Below are 20,532 nucleotides of genomic sequence, written 5' to 3'. Positions count from 1 at the left end.
GGAAAAAGGCACACTCATACATTGCTGGTGGTACTGTGAATTGTTGCAACCACTCTAGAAAGCAGTATGGAGGTTCCTCAGGAAACTTCGAATGGAACTAAGTTTTGAACCTGTTATCCACTCCTTGGTATATACTGAAAGGACTCAAATCTGCACACTATAATGACACAGGCACATCAATGTTTTTAGCAGCTCCATTCACAAGAGCTAAGCTATGGAACCAACCTAGGTGCCCTCCAACAGATGAATGGATAAAGAAATGTGGTACATATACACAATGGAATATTACTCATCCATAAAGAAGAATGAAAGTATGGCATTTACAACTAAATGGATGGAACTGGAGACTGTCTTGCTAACTGAGATAAGCCAATCTCAAAAATCCAAAGGCCAAATATTCTCTCTGATATGTGGATACTAACACACAATGGTGGGGGCAGGGGGATAGAAGTTCATTGGATTAGACAAAGGGGAAGGAAGGGAAGGGAGGGGAAATGGGAACAGGAAAGATAGTAGAAAATTAATTGGACATAACTTTCCTATGTTCATATATGAATATATGGCCAGTGAAACTCCATATCATGTAGAACTGCAAGGATGGAATCTTACTTAGAATAAGTTATACTCTATGTATGTATGTCAAAATACACTCTGCTGTATTTAGATCATGTAGATCTAAAAATAGCAAAATAAAATAATAACAAAATTTTTTTTAAAAAACTAAGTATTTTACTCATTTTTTTTTTAAACACTTGATCCTTATGCTCCCTCTGTCCCATCCCAGTGCTTTGTCTCTGGCTGTTGTAACCAGCTTTGTGCATTCCTACCCTTTTCTTCCTGCTGTGGTTCAAGCTCTTGGACAATTAGGAATGCAATGTGTCTGAACTTATATTTACACCCTCTTCCTAGCACACAACGTAGACGCAGTAGATAACCAAAAACATTTATATATGTCAGTATCTGCTAATAAATATTTCAGTAAATATCTGGAATATTGAAGGCCCTGATATACATATCCACCCAAAGAATGTAACTTACTGACGATTTTAAAACTACATGCTAACATAAAGAAAATATGGGAAAAGGAAATTTCTGCTTGATTTTATGAATCAAAAGCAAGTAAGATGTTAAATTCTAAGCCTCTGAGGCACTATCTTATGGGCAGTGCTCCTTTTTGAGGTAAAATATTAATCCAAGCTATCACTGGAAGGAACAGCCCTCACTGACCCACTGGTAACTGAGCTAAAGACCAGCCCCCTTGGCATTTGTGGTCAGGAGTTGGAGCATGAGTCAAGTACCTGGCACTGGGCCAGTGTGGTCAGACCCTGATTCCCTGCACCTTTACCTGAAGTGCTCTTTCAAATCACATTTCCCAAACTCCTGCTTTTTTAGGTTGACTCTGTTCACTTCCATAAAAAAATGAAGAATGAAAAAGAGCTACTCCCATGTAAAGAAAATTGTTGTCAGAACATCAGATGGAAAAAGTGCTGAGAGGAAAGGGTAAAGAGATGGATCATTGCCTGTTTTGCCATATATCATCAGCTCTGTGATTCTGGACTCAAATCTCTGAGTCTCAGTTTCCTCATCTGCAAAAGAGGGATACAAATTAGTATTCTGCCACCTTCCCAAGACTCTTGCTAGGATCAGGTCAAACAATGGAAACTATTTGAAAAAGTGAGTTTCCCTCTAATTCTTCAGAGGATAAATAAAAAGAATAAGTAAAGGGGGACTCCATTCAGAAAAGGATTATCACTGATCTATTGTCCTATTAGGAAAGGTTTGCTCAATTGTAAAGGGTAAATCTCGTATTTATCAGATCTTTGATGGTTAAAGAGGGAATTCTTGGACTCATTTTGAAATTGTTCATACTTCAAAGGGCCTCCATTTTATGTGTCTGCTTGGAGCATGGTTATCCCTTAGAAATAGATTTTTGACCTAGTCTTTCATGTGTCCTTAAATCGATTGCTTTTATCTGCACACAAATCCTCAAGAAATTATAGTTTGGCACAGTTTAAGCTTGATATAAAGAATAAGCATAAGAATCTGGGAAAATAATCTGTCAGTTGTTTGTAATAATCGTCTTAAATAAGCAGTGTGTGGCTTATCGAAAGCTCGCTTGAGCTAGACAAAGAAGGCAGTCAGCAGAGCCTCAGACGCTGAACTCTGACCCCAGGCTGGACCTTGCACCAGGCAGCCTAGTAACAGGAAGGCAGCAAGACACACTTTGAACCAGAGGTTCTAAGGCTGTGGTGGGGTTATAGACAGGGTGACAGCTGCACTTTGCAGCCTGAACTTTGTACCTAGACACAGGGGCATTTAATCTCCATAACAGGCACTTTGTTTCATTACTTATTAACAGCTCCTCCTTGAGTAAAGTTCTTTGTTAATGGAGCTTTAAAAACCGATCCCTCTCTCCCTTATTCCTGTCATGGGGATGGGCATCTGCTATTTGCACTGTCCCTAACCTGAGTTTGTCCTTCCGTGGGGAGGGGTTTTCTTCTGTTCAAAGTCGCCCTTTTTAGAGGTGACACTTTGTAATTAATGGCTCCAGAGGTAACACAGTGTTCTTGGGTTTACACTCAGAAAAGGTAACCACGGCTCTGATGCCATTCAGTATCACATCTGGCAGCGAATGCGGTCACTCCACCTCTCCCTGCAAATCAGCTCTTTTCTATTTGCTCCTCTAGCCCATTCTTTTCCCTTTCCTCCTTTTTTCCTCCTCTCCTTACTCCTTTCTCCATGTTCAGACTCTCAGTGACACTAGAGTTAATTGATGGTGACACTGTCCCATGCATCATTCCCCACCCAGAGTAGCCAAGACCTGTGCAGTTGCAATTGGAAGTCAAAGAAAATCAAGTGTATGTCCAAGTATCCTCCTTCCCAAATAAACACATTGTACTTAACTGCAAAAAATCAGTAACTGATACTTAGTAAGCCTGAAGGGTTAGCTATTTAAAAAGAGAGCTTGGGTTCCAGAAAAGTAAGAGTAGAACTGTTAGTGAGCTAAGCTTCTGCTACTGCCTACAAAATAAATACTAGTCATCCTGAAAATATTTGGAACCCCAGGCCCCCAAACCTGGGGCATTTGAGCCACTATCTCAACTGTCAAATTTTGTTCAACTCTCATCAATACATGTGCTTTGGTTTTTAATACCCAGGAAGTGGTGACAGCAGCCCACCCATTTAATAACTGACAAAGACTAAAGAAGCAATCTCTGAAGCTTTTCTGAAGGGTTTGGGGGGTGCAAAGAAATTAGTCTTTTGCTGTTTGGCTATTTTATCTATTTGGGGAGTAGCTAAAGTTAGTTCATACAATAATTCACCCTCTTTCATTTTTCTTCATATGTTTAAAAAATGTCTGTCTAGTTCTCATTCAACAAGAGGTCAGCCCTGGAGTGAGCCCTCTCAGGGGCACCATGCCCTCCTCTATCTCCCCAGCCACAGCCAGCCCTTCAGAGTGGCTCAGCTCCACCATGGATCTGCTGTGGCCACCAAGCCATGTATGCCAGAGCTGGTATACCAAACCTACTTTGAAAATCAGAGTCTGAGTTGACACATTTCTGCCTTACTTCTGTCTTCTTTTCTCCTCAGTTTCCCTCTTGCTGTCTTCCTCTCATTTTCTCTCTCTCCACTTCTTTTTTCTTTTGTTCACCTTTTCCTTTCAGTTAACCACTTCAAAAACATGCTTTTCAAACTCATGAGGGGAACACAAATGAAAATCCTCAGGAAGAGGCCTTGGGTTCCATTGCCAGAACTGCAACCAAAGAAGGAAAATAGGAAGGAGTGGGTCTGGCTTTTCTGTGCATGTTGTGCTCCCTCATCCTTACTATGCTTTTGCATGTCTGCCATGACAAGGGCCTTCAACCAGGTTATTTATCTTGGGGTTGGATTCAGATTGTTTATAAGAATAGAAATTGAAGACAAATATAAATCCTTCAGAAATGGTGAATCTCCAGCATTTATGTCCAGCATCATTCCTGAATGATGTACAGACCTTCTTTGTCTCAGTGCTTGGTGTTCCAGGAACTGCCCCATTTCACAGTAGAGTGGCAGGGAGACATAAAAGAGCAGAGCATGCATTTCACAGTTTCTGTGACAACAATGTTTTTGGCACCAAAATGCTGCATTTGGGGGCTCCTAGGACTTGCTCCTTTCCAAGAAGTCTTTGCTTACTTTCTTTCAAACACTTCAACACCTGCTGTTGGCTCTCCAATTCCTCCTCCCAAGACTTTGAATTAGGGCGCACCTGTTAGGGACTTGCTCAATCTGAAAAATAGTAGGACTTTCCAGAATACTACTTACCTTTGCCCTGAAAGCAATGCAGTCAGATACTTTGGCAGCACATTTAGGACATCTAGGGATGCAGACATGGCTTCTCTATTCTGTCTCAATTATCCCAGAGAGAACATAGCAATTGAACCTTGATTTACATCCCCTCCTCACTCCACCTGCCTTTTAAGCCTGTAATCTTGCCACCTGCTCCGGGCAGGTTTAACAAAGTGTAAACAAAGGTGATTGCATCTTGCATAGCTGATCACCAAAGGACCTAAGACAAAACTGACAGGCTTTTATATGCACTGCATTAATCCGAGCCAAGAGATGAGCAATGTAAGGTTTATTGAATTTATTTTTTGAAGGAAAGATGAAATCAAGGAAGCAAACTGATTATCCATTAGATTCTTAACTCCTACCCAATAAGTGCAAACTTAAAACTAAGATGAGATCAATATTTCATGAAATTCCCAGTACCGATTCCTTTTAATTGTCCATATCCTCTGATCTCTTCTCCTAGTACACACATTCTTATATACCCAGGAGAACAGAAGAAAGGAGATGGGGAAAGCAGACAGTAATTTTACTGTAGTTTAGAAGGAATACCACCAGGGTCAGCAACCCAGGTTAAGTTTCTGCAGGAGGATATGTACCAACTGCCTGTAAAATGATGTTTTGGAGGATATAGTCACTGGATTCTAGGTTGAAAAGTTGAAGGAGAGAACTTTTAAACAGGAAACTAGCAAGCACAGGGGCATTGCCATACTGAAAGCAAAAAGGGATATATAGAGATCTGGTGTTGTGGATCAGTGGCAGAGCTCGTGCCTTGCACATGTGAGGCACTGGGTTCCATTCTCAGCACCAGATAAAAATAAATAAACAAAGATATTGTGTCCATGTATACCTAAAAAATATTTTTTTTTAAAAAAAAAGAGATATATAGAGAGAAAGTACATTCTCTAAGAAAGGTGCTGCTAGGTCCTCATCTCTGGGCCATCTTATTAACCTCTCTTGAAATTTGCAGACCAATCTCCTTTCTTCCCCTCACACTCAGATTTCTTCTTTATAGGAAATACATTGTTAAAAAAGAATAGAGAATAGTGGTAAATCTTGCCTAGTACTGAATTGTTAGATAGGGTATAAAGTTAGATTCTGACTACTTATTCCTCAACATAATCAAGTCCATGGTCCCCTAATTTCCACTGGCAATTTCTTCTTGGTGCTAATTTTGTATTTATCTGTGGAATAAATTAAGGCTAACTGCCTTCGATTACCTAAGATTAATTACTCTGAATGGAGAAGAGTAACATACTTTATAAAATATCACCCACTGCTGGTTCTCAGTACTGGAATATGCATTGTTATGATCTGGATACGATGTGTCTCCCAAAAGCTCAGAGGTCAATGCAGCAATATTCAGAGGTGAATTGATTAGATTATAATAGCTATAACCTAAACTGTGGATTAATCCATTTGGTGGATTAATAATTTGGAAGGACTTCTGTACTGTATGGCAACTGTAGGCAGGTGGAGTATGGTTAGAGGAAGAAGGTGTCTGGGGACATCCCCTTGATGACTACATTGGGTCCCCCTGGCTCCTCCCACTCTCCTGTTTCCTGGCTACAAGAGATGAATAGTTTTCCTCCACCCGAGTCCTTCTGCCATCATGTTCTGCCTCATCTCAGGCCCAGAGTGATGAAATGGCCATCTATGAACTGAACCTCCGAAACCATAAACCCAAAGTAAACTTTTCCTCCATGAAATTGTTCTGGTTAGGTATCTTGGTCACAGTAATGAAAGCCGAACACATGCATGAACATGAATGCCAAGTTACTAACTTTTGTTATTTCTTATATTACAGTATTTTTGAAATAAACTTCCAAAATTATTTGATATGAGAAGTTGAAATCTCATGCATATTTACTCACCTATTTACTCATACATTGTCTATTTCTATTCTTTTTTTCAACCTCACCAAGCTATTTTTTTTTCTTCACTAGTTGTTTCTTTCATTTCCAAAGTCTATAAAGGTAGGTAACAGCTCTGTTCCTTTTAGTTCTTCACTCCACAGTGTTAATTATGTCTGAAACACAGACATAATTCTTGCAATATTTTTTTTCCTATTTCCAAATGTAGTTTAAGTTTTCCATTCATTGATGATAGACATTGATTATCAGAGACCCATTCAACCATGAGTTCTTTGACTTAGACTTCATTTGTTGCTTTCAAATAAAGGTGTAGAGAAGGAGAAGGAGGAGAAGAAGAGAGGATGGGGGGTGGGGGGAGAAATGCATTTGGGTTGCTGTGTCTGGTGGAAAGAAAAATAAGCCTGGATCATTGACCATCTGCTCTGCAAATGACTCCAAAGGGAGGGAATGAAGGGGAAGGAATCCAGATTTTCCCCAAATAATAAAAAATTGACATTTATTAAGTACATCCTAAGTACCAGGTCCTGTACTAGACTAAGAGAGTTTGTATTCTGCCCTGGGGACAGAAAGCTGAGCAAGAAATCTGCATGGAGGCACAGAACTTATCATCTGTGTCAGAATTATAGGTTTAGCTAAGAAACTTGAGTTGTTGTCTATTCTGTCCTGTAGACTGTCTAAGCCTTTCATCCTAGCATTCAAATCCAACCACAATAGTTCCACATGACCAATCCAAATTCACTCCCTATTATTACAAATAGCACATTCTCTTCTGAAGCCACCTCATTACAACATTTGTATCCTTGTGTTTATGCTCACTCATAGTAGACATTGTAGTCTGGGAGCCAGTAGATCTGAGTCTGAATCCTGTTCTATCTTTAAATAGCTGTGAGGCTTTTGAGTCTCAGTTGCTTCTTTAAAATGGGATTAATGATTTTTTACACAGTTCATGTAAGTCTTGGAGATAATATCCATAAAGGAAATGGCATGAAGGAGGGACTCAATGAACTGATTCTGATGATCAGTACTGAATGTTTTCAATGCCCCCATCCTCTTTTAATCTTATGTCCATCAAGTTTAATATTCAAGTTCTCTTTGAAACCATTTTTCACACCCATTTTATATTTTCTTCATATAACTTCATTCCTGATTATATATTAGTTTACACATCTCAACACAAATCTTAAAGTTTTTGATCTTAAGAATTTAGCAAAGGCTAAATTCTTTGGATCTCTGCTGAAACAGCTTAGAAACATCAATAATTTAGCAGGAAATAGTGGTTGATTTTAGCCTATTCAGAGCATGTACACCTATTGAGATTTTTAGGATCTAGAACTATATTTTGTAAAGTTAAGACACATTTAGTGTATTATAAACTCTTAATTTAAAATAAGTTAAAATTATATATTTTGGTTACCATGGAAAACATAACATCACAATGTAGCAACTCTAATAAACCATTTTCTAAATACATAATATATGGGTTCATATATTCTAAAAATTTTCTAAGCCTGCAATTAAAGTATGCTGGAACCATACTTTTCTTTCTTTTCAACAATGCAAAAAGCCCTATGATTAGCATAAAAACTGCTCCCTCTATGTGTTTTCCTCTTAACTTCTCACTGAAATGAAATTAATTGACTAAATGTTCTGGGAGTTGGCCCTCTATATAAATAACCCGTGTCTTGCTTTTATTTCAATATACTGATTTACACAGCACATGCAAGATTATTAATTATATTTGGCAAGATGAATTTTAGCAGGTAAAAGTGATGACTGCCTTGCACAGTTTAAGAAATGATCTGGAACTGTTATTTTTTACTTCTACATGAGCATCTTGAGAAAAGTTCAAAGACATTCACATGATAAGTTCAGAACATAGATCAGTCTTCAACCACCTTCCCCCCTGGACTTGACAGGCTTGACCCACACCCAAGGTACACACCCAGCCCTGCCTCCAGGACCAGCTTTCTTACCAGGACAGGCTGTAAGAAACTCTTTTGTTCCTCTTTATGTGGATTAATTTGTCTCACCATTTCCTGCACTTTTCAGAAGTTACTTCAATAGATTATTTTTAGGAGCAAGTTGGAGACTGCTGGTAGTTATTATGTTATCTACAGAGGCCAGAGTAAAAATCTAAAGTCTAAAATTGACCACTGGTGTCAATCTGCTTCCTAATCTATATAAACAAATTTCTATTAATTACTGAGGCTATTTCCTTTCTTTCATAATATGTTGAGTTCCTTTGCTAACTGTTTTACCCATATATCCTTAGCTACAAATTAGATTTGGCAGGTGGGGGAGAGGACAGTTAACAGTAGAATTAGAAAGTTTCAGTTTTCTCTGAAATAAAAAGATTTTATGTTTTTTTAAAAAAAAAACAATTTTAAAAAATTGCAACAGCAACCCACAAATAAATTAATCTGAATGGCTAAAATAGATTGGGTGGCAGGTTTTGGTAAGTTCCATCACCAGAGTGTTTTTAGGAAAGTCTCAACTATGCCCACAGATGATTGATTTGTCTTGTCCAATTGAAATGATAGCCATTTACAGTATCTTGCAAATGATAAAAATGCTACATGCCTTCAGGAATTTTCTAAGTCCAGATGTTTCTGGTTTACCATGTCTGTTCTGGGGCACAGGAAAGGGCAATGGACTGAATCAACCCTTCAATCAACAAATGTTATTTACCACCTACTCTTCTGTATAAGCAAAGTAGGGCATGGTTGGCCAGAGGAACATCCAGAGCTGTGTAATGCTCTACGCCCACTCAGAGGCAGTTGAAATTAGGAAAGATAGCACACTCCTAAAATGTAATAATGCACAAGAGAAAGGGAAGGGAACACTGTACAGTCGGGTTTTGGTTCTAGGTCCAGCTTCTTAGAAAGGACATTTAACATCTCTTTGTCTCAATGTCCCCTTTTTTATAAAAATTAAAAACTCATCTAAATAATCTTTCAAAATCTCTTTTGATCTGGAATTCTGTGATTTTACAAAACAGTAATGCCGCAGTCTGGCTGGGCACAAATGCCGCAGTCTGGCTGGGCACACAATCACGAGCCACCACACAGCTTGTAGATTCAAACAGCAACTCTTTATTCCCGAACTCACACCAGCCGTCTACAATCACGTTCTGGGGAAATCCACGTTCTCTGCCCAAATCCACTTTCTCTGCCCAAATCCACATCCACTGGGCTTCTGTCTCCCAAAAAATACTGTCTGAATGAACTCAAGGGGAACTCAGGCAGCAGGATACGCCCTATTCCCAGCAGGAATAATCTTAAACCTGGAACGCCCTAAACCCGATTATCCTAAACCGGGAACACCCTAATCCGCCCTGGTCCTTGAGCAAGGTCACCTACATGCAATGTCACTGCAACATGGGGTACGCTGGCAAGGAAATTGTCATACCTACTTGGCTAAAGGCTCCCAGCACAGTAATATAATAAGTGCCAAAATTTTGTGGTATTTGTAATTAGAAAATTAGACTGAGGAATTGCAATATTAGTTTACTATTAATCAAGGAAGTCAGAAACCCCCAAACTTGAATGTCCTCTACCTCCTGTGCCAGTTTCAGATATTTGGGGAAATCCAGCTAAATTGCAAATGTGATAGTGGTAATGTCATCTATTATTTCCACTGGGAAATTGGAACTGGAACTCATTCTATCATTATCTATTTTACTACTAAATTTCTACCACACCAGTTCTTTCTGTCCTTCAAACAGAAGTACTCCTCCTTTCCATCATAGTTCATAAAGCAATGGCTCCTAAAAGTTGTCTACACTCTAATCCTCAGGCCTGTGAACATGTCACATAAATGTCAAAAGAGACTTTGCAGCTATGATTAAGTTGAGCATCATAGATGGGGAGATTATCCTGAATTATCTGGGTGGAAAACTCAAGGAAACAGATTCTTTCCTACAGCATTCAGAGTGGAAAACAGCCCTGCCAATACCTTAATTTCAGCTCCATGAAACTCATTTTGGATATCTGACCTCTAGAACTACACTGTAATAAATCTGAGCTGTTTAAAGCCACTAAATTTGTGGTGAGTTTTTCAGTGGCCATTACCAGCCGATCTGCTCACCTCGGGGCCATTCCACTAACTGTTCTCAGCACCTGGAATGCCTGCCCCTGGAGCCTTTCCATGGCTAGCTCTTCTGTGGTATCCTCAGCTGAACTTATGTGTCATCCTCTCTGCCCCTATAATCTCAGGGGCCATCAGACCTTCAGCTAATTCCCTGCATAGTATATGGGTCACGTTTCTCTTTTCTTGTGTATTGACGACTATCTTCCTTTCTTATCAGCTCCGTGAGAACAAGAACCCGGTCTGTCTTAGTCACCACCCGACTTACAGCATGAAGAATCATATCTGGTCCTCAACAACAGTAGTTGAATGTAGGATTTGGAGAACTCCATGAGGATAGGTGAATCTAAATCTTAAAACTTCTGAAACACCCCAAAGAAGTCATGACATATATACTTTCATCATTTTTTAGTCATTGCAAAAGCCTTCTGTCTTATTCTGCTTTCTGTTGCTACAACAGAAAACCTGATACTGAGTAACTTATAAAGAAATTTATTTCTCACAGTTTTGGAGGTAAGGAAGATTAAAGTCAAGGGGCCAAATCTAGTGAGGGCCTCTGCTGGTCAAGAATTATCTGTAGAGTCCCAAGGTGGTGAATGGCAAGGAGACTCAAAAAAATAAATAAATAAAATAGAGCCAAATTGTTTTTTTATAACAAACCCAATCTCCAAATAACCCATTAACCTACTAATCTCTTAATCTATGAATGAAGTAATCCATTTATGAGGGCAGAGCCCTCATGACATAATCACTTCTTAAAAGGTCCCATCTGGTCCCACCTTTTAATATCTTATAATAGAGATTAAATTTCAACATGAGTTTTGGGAAGGACATTCAACACAACATCATCTGTTGCCACAAAAATAAATAAGTCAATCAATAAACAAATAAGAACAAATTTAAAAAAAAAAAACTGGTTTCTTCTCCATTTTGATTGTCTCTCACTATCTCCACCCATCTCACAAGAAAATTGTCGAGAAAATATGAGAGTGTTGTGGATATCCCCAAACAGTGAACTGTGAGATAAGGATCTTGTCTAATATATGCAAAGGTCACTGTGTTCTTGAGGAATAAGTGATGTAAGTGATGTTATGTAAATATGAAAATATTAATTTCCTTCCATTGAAAATTCCACTTTTATTTGTCGACTTGATAACTATTCAACATTCCTATTCCAGCAAAAATTCTGTTGCAGCAAAAAAGAAAAGCACTCTTCCCCCTCTCTTGAAATTTGTTAAAATGGCATTTCCCTTGTGTTGCATTTCCTTAGACCTGTGCAAAAACATCTCCTCCCAAGATAGAAAGCAACACACAGCTGTAGCCCTGGGAAGAATAACGCTGTGCTTGGAATATCAGATTTTTAAATCTACCAAGCTGGAAAAGAGATTAAGTGTTAAGACTGAAAGTCTGTCTTTAATGTGCCCTATTATGCACCAGGCATTACAGTTAATATGTCCCTTCAGATTTTGATGACCTACTTTGCTGGGCTTACAAATTTGACAATACACATTAAAGACAGCAGTTCAGCAAGGATGGTGAATTTCCTTGCTTACACAGATTGACCCCACGCTCCTAGTGTAATCGTGATGCTTTGTATATGAGGAGCAAAGAGAGAAATGGTAAGGAGATGATTAAGAAAAAGGAGGGAGAGAAATAATTTTGATCGCCATATACAAAATGAAGTCAGAAGAGAAAAGAGAGATCACTTTTAAAAACTTGTCTTGTATTTCTCAACCATATTTCACTTTTTTTTTTGTCTTTCAATGTTTTATCAACTTTTCTCTTTGTTGGCAATTAAAATTTCCAGTGAAGTATTTGGGCCTTTTATTTTATTCATTTCTGAACCGGATTTTGCAAATGGGCAGATGAAGACCAAATAATTTTTTTTTTGAGGTGCTGGGGATGGAACCCAGGACCTTGTACATTCAAAGAATGTGCTTTATCAGACGTACTCCCCTAGCCCACGAAATGATTCTTTGTTTCCCCACATTTTTTATTAGTGCATTATAGTTGTTCATATTGACAGAATTTGTTGTTATTTGTAAATACATAATATAACAATATAATTTGGCCAATGTCGCTCCCCAGCATTCCTCCCTCCCTCTTTGCCTCTCACCTCTTGGTCCCTTGAATTTTAAGAGATTGACCCGGATCTTTGTTTACATTTTTCTACTCTAGCTTCCACATATTAGAGAAAACATATGGCGCTTAACCTTCTGAGTTTGACTTATTTCTGTTGACATAATGATCTCTACTTCCATCCATTTTTCTGCAAATGCCATAATTTCATTTTTCTTTATGGCTGAATAAAATTCGTGTGTGTGTGTGTGTGTGTGTGTGTGTATAAATAAAATGTTTTTTTTTAAATTTTATTTATTCATCTATTGATGGACATCTAGGCTGGTATCCTAGTTTGGCTATTGTGAATCATGCAGCTACCTGATTTTTCACTCCTCAATTGGGACTTCTGATTTACAGATTTAAACACTAGAAAAATTTTTTACAAATTTTAATTCCAAATCACAATTAGAATTATTTATACCTAGCCTTTTTTTTCCTTTTTTTTTTTAGAAAGGACTTAGGAAGGCTATAAGATGTAGTTATGAAGATCTGTGATTAATTATTTTTATTTAAAGTATTAAATAACATAAGATATGGATCATTTTGAACCGATCCTGGCCATATTAATAGAAATGAGTCATGGGGGACAAATGTCTTGTAGAATTTGTCAGAAATTTAGTTTTGACACAAATGGCCAAATGTAAGAAAATGTTCAACTTCTCTAGCAATCAGGGAAATACAAATCAAAACTAAACTAAGATTTCATCTTACTCCAGTCAGAATGGCAATGATCAAGAATATGAACAACAACTAAGGTTGTGGGGAAAAAGGCACACTTGTACATTGTTGGTGAGGCTGCAAACTAGTACAATCACTCTGAAAAGCAGTACAAAGATTCCTCAGAAAAAACACCACATGACCCAATTATCCCACTTTTTGGTATTTTCCCAAAGATCTAAAACGGGCATACTATAGCAACATAGGCACATCCATGTTTATAACAGCAAATTCACAATAGCTAAATTGTGGAATAAACCAAGATTCCCATCAATAGATGAATTAAGAAATTGTGACACACACACCACACACACACACACACACACACACACAAGAAAGATGGGGGTTCTACTCAGCCAATATAAAGGAATGTAATTATGGATTTTGCCCATAAATGGATGGAAATAGAGAATATCATACTAAGTGAAATTAGCCAAACTCAGAAATTCAAAGCTTAAATGGTTTTTTTTTCCCATAATGCAGAAGCTACAGTAAAATAAAGGAAAGGGGGCAGAAAGGATAGGATAACATAAAGAGCTAATCAAATATAAATTAATAGATGAGTGAAGGAAGTCTAGTAAAGTAGGGGAAGGAGTAGGGGAGAGGAGAGGAAGGACTGAAGGGAAAGGGGGAGGGAAAAGGGGGAGGATCATGAACTGAGATCAATTTCCATGTATGTATGAGTTTGTCAGGATGGACCCCAACTATTATGTGTAACTATAAAGCTCTAATAAATAAATAAATAAATAAATAAAACTCTAAGGAAGAGACAGATGTTCCATTTTCAAAGCATTTGATACAATAGACAGACTAAGATTTCACACTGGGCTGGGGAAGGGCCGGAGAATCCATGGTGCAGTGATCAGCATATACCTTGATTCTAGAGTCAATCTGACTGTGCCGAGGAGCTCACAAGAGAGGATTCTCAGTAGAGAGTGCAGAGTGAAATTAGGTTTGGCAGAAAAGATGGAGCAGCAGTTGAGGCCTACCTAAAAACCGCCAACTAGGGCAGGGGTTCCCAGTGACTCCTGCAGACCAGGAAGAGAAAAGGAGGTTCTTACACAAGGGGCACAAGACTCCTGAAAAAAAATCACAGCTCCCTTTTGATAGGAGTACCACTATGTTCTCTGCTTCTCCTTGGCTTCCAGTCAATTCACTCCCCAGCTTCAAGTTCAAGTAATGTTGGGATGTACGTTTTAAGGCAAGGAGGGTCCAAGATATCATCATCATCTTTCAACTAATTTCTGCAAAGGCCTACCAGATGCTGTTTCCCACACCAGCTTTTACATCCCTTCTGTAATTCCTAGAATAAATCAGAAGACCTTTAACCTGCTCTTCAAATCCTACCTGATCTATCTATTCTTGGGTTTCTGGGTCTCAGCCTTATTGACCATTTTTGGCCAGTTAATTCTTTGTTGGGGTGGGGCTGTCATCAGCATTCGAGGATATTTAGCAGCATTCCTGGCTTCTACCCACTAGATGCCAGTAGAAACCTCTAGCCCCAATGTGACAATAAAAAATATCACCAAATATTGCCAGATGTCTGCCCCTGCTTAAGAACAATTGAGCTATCTGTACCCTGCCCCATTTGCAGCCTAATTCTGCATTCCCCAACCACCTAATCCACCCTCCTGTTCTCCAGCCACTCAAGATCCCTTTCATCTCTTCAAGTGTGTTCCTCCATCATTTATTTTCTACTCCCCTATTCCCAGCTATGGACAGTCTAGTTCCTACTCTTCCTCCAAAAAACCCTTTCCTTCACCTGCTAGTTCGTCTCTCCTACTCCAAAATCTTACACCTGTTTTTGCACAGGGCTTATCATTGAAATTGCTTTTGTAATTACTTCTCCCTCTGATCCCTTTTGCCCTGAAGGCTCCTTCAGGATATTTATGTAACTCACTGCAATTTCTAACTCCTATCATGGTGTCTGATGCATATTATTCCCAAGTAAACAACTGAAACACAAAAATGAGATGAAGTACTAAATGCCAAGATGCTCAGGGAGAGATCTGACCGCAAGTAAACCCTGAAGCTTCCCTCTTGAAGATACTCTGCTAGATGGTGTTATAATTTATAATAATGGTAATGCCTATGATAACGATACCAAACATTGATTTGATACTTACTGTATGTCCTGCATGCTTATATTAGTGGATCCTTAAAACTATCTGATAATAAAATAGCTAATAACAGCCCTTTTTTTTCCAAGGAGGTTAAAGAAATTGAAATAGTCGCCCAGTTGACAAGTGCTAGAATCAAAATTCATACCCCAGAATTTGAATCTGAAGTTCCTTGCTCAAAAGCCTTGTATAATATGTACAATATTTCCTGTCGTAAGTCAGAGGGGCAGGGAGTCCCATTCTTAGGATTGCATGATAGGAGAAGGCCTGAGGTCTACAGGTCTACAGGTCTTTGTCTCTACGTCTATGTTTTCAAAATCAGGGATAAAGATATCATTCAGAAGCAGAATACCAATTGCTAGTTAATTCTTATGAGTATTGTTTCAAAGGTGGAAGTGGGGCAAGGAGACTCTCAGGCCCAAACAAGGGAGTAAGGAAATTTAAGACTATCTCCCCAGCATATCACATCCATTTTAAGGTTAATTTTAATTAACAAACATCTCTTAAAAGTCATAAGCATACCCATCTTTCATAGATCTCAGCATGAAGCCTATGTTAGGCAAGCTTTCTTCTCCTATTATGTGCATGTGTGTATCGTGCATGTGAGTGTGACATCTAAGGAGCCTGTGAAACTTCAATGCAGGAAGATGACTCAGAGAAGAGTTTGGAAAGCCAAAAGGTTTTGATAGGGCCACTAAACACTTGGTTCCAGAAAAGTAGGTGGGAGAAGGACACTGGATATGAAGTGGAAGATGCCAAAAGTAATTGCTACCCACTTAGCAATTACTCCCTGGGCCCAGAGGCTGAGAAAAAAAATCATCCTGAGGGCTACCTTTGGCTCTGTAAACCTGCAGTGGAGTTTTCATGAATAATTCACTTTGCCAAAGTAGAAGTAACCATGTTCTGTAGTTCACTTTCCTTCCATTAATTTAATCTATGACTCTCATTTCATCTATCTGTAAAAACAAAAGGGATATGAATATTTAGCTGTGAGCCAAGGATGTGATTTATTAGGCAACATTTATAAATCATTATTTATGGCACTCTAGTATAGTTTAGCAAACATCTTTTAAAAATAAGATTTTTACTGACTGCCAATTCGGGAGAATAATAAGCATTTTATACATAGTTGACTGAATTTTATCTCTTCTTCTACAATTAAAACTTCATCTACCCAATGGTGATACATGTGCTCAAGTGCCAGAGAAGGCTCAAAGTATAAAGTCCATCTGTCTAATGGAGGTTTTGCCTATCAATCATATGTGTCATTACTTGGATTAAATTGTTGAGATGCTCAGCTTCTTGGAAAATATGGAAGTTAAATATGCCCTACCAAATTAGAGGGAATTACCGAGATCTGGGGCAAATGACCTATAACAGTAGAAATCCAAGTTCTTGTTCTTTACACTTTCCTTGCAACTAGCAGTAAGAAAATAGTGATGTCTTTGTCCCTTTGGCTTCCTTCTGAGCCACCCGCCCTGGTCATCATGATACTATCTCAGGTCCCTGGCTACCGGTGCCCTCATGACTAATTAAAACCTTGCATAACAGCAATGTTAAAAGGCTGGGAGTCCTTTCTCTCTAAAAGCAGGGCTTCTGGCACCAAGTTTTGGACTTGGTGATATCAAGCTGATTCCACAGCATGGACACGGGCTATTTTTGGGCAAAGCCAGCTCCAGTGTCTCATTCCCTATAGTGGGAACAGGAGCTGACCTTGGCTGACCCTGGGTAGCCTGGGCATCATGGCTCCTCTTGGGAAATTGCCAGAAAACAGTGTGGGGGGGTATCGCCTGTAAAGGATGTGGTACTGGATAGATAGCCAAAGAATATCCAGAACCTCTCAGGAAAAGTGCTTTTACATCCTCCTGGGAGGCCAAATCCTTACTTCTTTCCTCCTATTTCTCTTTCAGAAGTGGAAGAGGTTGGTGAGATCACTTCTAAGCTAATGCATAACCCACAGAACATACTACATTTTTAAAAACTGAGTTTAATTACTCGTGTCATTCTCTGAAAAAGTCCTTTGTGTTTTTGTGAAATGATCTTTTCTAAGATTGAGAATATCCCGAAGGAAGAAAATGGCTTACCTAAGTGTGTGTGCATCTCTCTCTGACTGGGTGATATTTAATATGTAAATGTAAATCATTTTGTACCCAATAAGTAAAAAGAAAATTAAATTTTATTCAGGACCATTTTTCATAAACACATGATATCAGATATTCAAGAAAAATATGTCCTCATTTTCCATGAAGGATGGAGTATGAGAGGAAAGAAAGAAAAGAAAGAAGAGGTAGAGGGCTGGGGATGTGGCTCAAGCGGTAGCGCGCTCGCCTGGCATGCGTGCGGCCCAGGTTCGATCCTCAGCACCACATACAAACAAAGATGTTGTGTCTGCCAAAAACTAAAAAATAAATATTAAAAAATTCTCTCTCTCTCTCTTAAAAAAAAAAAGAAGTAGAAGAGGTAGAAAGCCATTATTTAATCATTTCTCTTTCTTTCCTTCAGTGAAGTGGAAGAGTTGTCCCACCTCTGACTGCGGCTTTATTCCAGGGGCACATAGGCAACTGGCCATGTTGCTTGTGCCTGTGGAAGAAATTAAACAGGATATTAGCTAGCTGTCCTTCCAAGTATGTTCTAGAACTCCTAAGTCCTGTCCTTTCTCTTCTCTCTCCTCTCTACTTCACTGAGGCAGTAGGCTCCATCCTCCAGGTCTCTACATCCAGCTAGATTAACTCCTTCATTCTTCTTTACCTGGAGCTTCAAGGAAGACTCAAGAATGGGGGCAGGGGCTGTGAAATCCTGACAGGGATGATAATGCCAGTTCTTTGCTTTTATTCATTTTTTAACATCATCTGTTTGTGGAAGAAGAAAAACAAACTATGTTCATATGGTTTTGAAGAATAGTGAAAACTATTTATAAAGAACTTTTTCACTATAAACTAATTTGTAAATGCCATGGGGCACTAAAGGAATATCAGGAGTGGAGTGCTTATTTCCTAATTGTTTTCAGCCTAATGGATTTTAATTATCAGTGAAAACACGCTCAGCAATTTTATTGCACATATTGTCCTTGTGATATAGTTAACTGTCTATATTTTAAAATTATTATATCAGTATGCCATTCAACAAATGTTGTCGAGCCCTTCCTTTATGGCCAGTAGAATGTGACACACTAAATGAACTCGAGGATGAAATAAAACATGGTTCCTATTTTTGATGTGCTCTGATACCAAAGAAAAGATATGATAGAATATATGCTTCTTATAAATGCCATAAGAATGTGAATGCTGCAAGACTTTAAAAAAAAATGAAAAACACTTTCCATTAGTACAATTATGGAAATCTCTTCAGTGAAGGTAACTTTAATACTAAAGTATCAAATAATATTTTCTTCACGATTGCTTTGTGTGTCTTATTCTCTCAACTACACCATGATTTTATTGGCTCAAGACTGTATATTATACTTGCTTTTCTACTACCTATTTATATTCTCTTAACAAGGATTTGCTGCCTAGGAGACCCTTCATACATAATTGTTTTTTAGTACCTGCTAAATGGTATACCAAAAATCAGAATAAATGTGGAAAATTCCATCTGCATCCTTTAGCTGACTGGATTGCAGTGAGGAGATTCTTAATGGATACTGTGGGTTGGCAGATACTCCAATTTCTTCTGAAGAACTGAAAATTGGATTCTAATTCTCACTTTTCAATGATTTGGGGCAACTCAGCCTTCAATTACCACACCTAAAAATAAACCTTATAGCGTTACCAAGATTTAGTAAGTATCATTATATGTCACCAAAAAAAGCTGTAAAGTTATTGAGAAAGTCATTATACAAATGCAAGATGTCGTTATTACTACCACAACTTTTGTGTGATGTTAAGTTCATTCATGACAAGACTGCTGAGATTTCTTTAGAAGCATGTCATTGCTTTAATTTTTCATTTCACTTTTATGTTTCATCTGGCTCATCTTTTTGAAGTCATTTTCCTTGTTTAAATAGTTTTCTATTGTACTTTTCTCTCAAACTGGTTTTATTTTGATGGGTTGAGCTTCCCTGGAGGAAGGCGCATATGGAAAAACCTATGAACCATTGAGGTGCTAATAATAATTATCCTCTGCCCTTTTAGAGTCTCTTTTATCTGAAGATATCAAAGCACTTTTCAAACCAGTATCTATAATTACCTCCATCATACAAAAGAATGACTGCAAGTGAGACTGAATGATTTACAGGTTTGCAAAAGCAAAAATCAGAACCCCAAATTCCCTTCTTCCTTCTTCCCTGTCTCTCAAGCTTCACGACTTTTACAAAGATTGAGATCTGGCTTAGACTCAGGAGATTCATAGACAAGGGGAGCAGGTCTTCATGATGCATAGCCCCCCATGGAGACTTACCTATGATGGCTTTTGAACTGAGGATCTATAAACACAAAGAGCAAAGTCCCTAAGTAGTGAAGTGGTGAAGGAGCTTTATGGCAGGTAGCAAGGTTTGGTCAAGTAGGATTGCAGTCAACACCAACCCCCCACCCCCAAATGAGTGACAAGTGTTTCACGCTGCATTGCCTGTGCAGTTTTCTTTCTCACCTTAGAAAGATAAAGTTTATATTTGATAAAAGGAAGGAGTCTGCTTTTTCATCAAGTAGCCAAGTTGAGGATTAGCAGAATGAATTTCTGGTTTGGCCTGAAATATATAGAGTTAGGCCCAGAACCTGGGGAATTTCCCCCCAAAATGAGAAAAATAAATAATGTGGATGGGGGGGTTAGGTAACCAAGACATTCGCCTTAAATATGGGGTCTAAGAATTGGCAGGAGGTCTTGTCTGCCTGATAGTGGAGAGGGCTCTAGGGCCTCTATACCAAATGAGAAGCTAGGGAATATAAAAGGGATAATGTGCTGAAGAGCTTCAGCTATCAAGTTATTCTAAAAGTGGAGGAGGGCATTTTAAATGTGGAGAGAAGGGCACTGATTATTATCTGAATATTGCTAATATGTCCCATAGAACCTACTTGGAATAATTTTTTACTATTAATTTGAACAAGAGCACTGAGTCTCTTTATATGTATAATAAAGCTAATTTTATATTTAATAGACAATTTTATTTTTAAACGTTAGTAAAATCAGAATCTTATTAAATTTTAGAAGTGAATAAAACTTTTATAACTTTGGGATTTTCTTTCTGGGGTCTATTTGCTGATTAAAAACGCTCTTACTTCAATCCCTTTAAATTAGATTGAATTTTATGGCTCACTATTTTTCTCTTAGGCATAACTCCATTGTTTAATAAATGT

Source organism: Marmota marmota, unplaced genomic scaffold (assembly GCF_001458135.2).
Source record: "Marmota marmota marmota unplaced genomic scaffold, marMar, whole genome shotgun sequence".
NCBI lineage: Eukaryota > Metazoa > Chordata > Mammalia > Rodentia > Sciuridae > Marmota > Marmota marmota.
Note: the sequence above shows the minus strand (reverse complement) of the source record.